This window comes from Canis lupus, chromosome 16, assembly GCF_003254725.2.
Source record: "Canis lupus dingo isolate Sandy chromosome 16, ASM325472v2, whole genome shotgun sequence".
Classification (NCBI taxonomy): Eukaryota; Metazoa; Chordata; class Mammalia; order Carnivora; family Canidae; genus Canis; species Canis lupus.
Window position 1 is genome coordinate 12,439,017 of NC_064258.1, and position 2,108 is coordinate 12,441,124.

Here is a 2,108-nt window from a genome sequence, read left to right on the forward strand (position 1 = left end):
CTGGGCCGGGCCCTGGGGCTCCCCCGCCCCTCTGGGCCCCGGCGCAGCAGCGAGCGTCCAGCCGCGGACCCGGACCCCAGCCCCCAATCCCGAGCGCCCTCACACCTGGGCGGCTCTAACTCCCCGCCTTCCAGGGCGCGCGTGGTCACCCAGGTGGCCTTCAGCAGGCCTCCCAGAGCAGAGTGGAACCAGGCCCGCCCCCCCCCCCTTGACCAGGCAACCCCCTTCTCTCTGCTGCGTTCACAGTGAAGCCCCATGGCTCTCCCCGACCAGGAACCTAGGGTATCTGACCCTGAAAAGAGCCTGCCTTGATGTTTTCAACAAGTGTCAAGAATAATGTTCTATTTAGTGGAATATTTTTTACAGTCCCCAAACATGGCTTCATTTGAGGTTTGCCAGCCAGACTTTACTGGAGTGTCAACTCCTGGGCCGCCCCCACCGAGTCGGAAATTAGGGTGAGAGGAGGAGGGTCTGCATTTTAAAAGGAAAAAAAAAAAACCTTGGGATTCCCACAAGGACCAAGTCTGACTCTCCTTGCTGGGGGTACACATCCCAGGGGGAGAGGGCCCAGGGTAAGCCCCTTGGGTGCAGTAAAAGAAACGAAAGCCTCTGCTTAGACTTGCTATCTTAAAAGTAGTTGCCACTAACACTGAACATTCAGATCGGCGCAGGTGTTCCCTCGGCGGCTCCACAAAGCTCCCCAGGCGTCCTTGGTGCTTTGCCGTCAAGTTTAGCCTGACGCCGGGACCTGCAGTGGACGCGTGGAGCTCGCATCCAGTTTAAGACGCACACTCAGCTTAGAGCAGGCTAAGGGGCCAGCAAAGGAGCCCCAGGGCAAGGCCGTGACAAGACATGCGAGCACAAGCCGTCACAGGTCAACCTTCCCCTGCTGCACTTGGAGGTGAAAGTATGATCAGAACCGACCGTCCAGCCCCCAAATGTGAGACCAGCCCCTTGAAATGTGATTTCTAACACATCAGCCACAGGGATAATGACCCTCCAGCGGCTGGAGGCGCACAACAGGGGGGCTTGCAGACCCTGACCAGATGCTCTCCTCCCACTGTATGTGCAGCACTTTCACCCACTGGGCCGGGAAGGTTTAGCCCAGTCGAGGCTTCACGAGATCAATGGTTTCAAGTCACAGGGCCAAGCCGCGGTGCCTGGGGTCGTATAGCTGCAGGCTGAACCTGGACTCCGCTTCATCTTTTCAGGAGGGCAGCACCGGGGGGCCTGCTGGTCTGGCTCCAGGGGCCTCTGCTCCCAAGCTGAGCCTGGACAAACCCAAGTCTAACCCAGGAAGCAGCATTTTGTTTTGTGAATAAAGGAACAGAAGACTCTTGTTCTTAGTGGAATCCCTCCTCCTCTACGTGTCTGCCTAAAACCTCTTCCCAGGAGAGAGGAGGAACGGGAAGCCTTCGTACCGGAGTAGCTGCAGGGAGAGAAGCCCACACAGGGGTAGGAACCCCGGGCTGTGGGACGCACACAGGCTGGAGTCAACTGCTGAAGTGCTTTGAAAGCCGTGCTCCCAAGCGCAGCGGAGCCGGCAAGCACAGAAAGCACAGACAGGTTGGGGGGCTGGTGAGGGGGCCCCCAGGCCGGGCTCTCAGGCAGCTGTGGCCAGAGGACCGTAGGCACACCCACACCCAGCCCGTGGGCTTGGCACCTGAGGCTGCACTGGCTTGATGGCTTCCCCAAGAGCTGCCCTTGCCCAAAAGAAGTGGGAGGAGTCTTGCTGGGGTCCCGAGCAGGTGCCCTGGCCAGCTCTTGTGAAGGACAGGGAAGTCTAAGTCTTGACGTGTTCTCCTGGAGGTCAAGAGCTCCTCCTGGAGGGGGGACAGGTGACAAAGGGGGGAGCACCAGGCGGCACTCAGGATGGAGTGAAGGCTGAGGAGAGACAGGCAGACAGGGGCAGGTCTGGCCACCTCCTTTTGCCAATTTCAAAAGATCAGAGGTTCCTGGGGTTTGGGGGTTTCTGTGTGTTTTGGGGTAGTGTTGTGGTTTTGTGTCTTTAGGCAGGGCCGTGGAGCCCCTCAATCTCAAGCCAAGGTCAAAACAAAAGGGAGGTGGTGGGTGTTCAGCCCAGACCATAAAGGAAGAGATAGAAGACA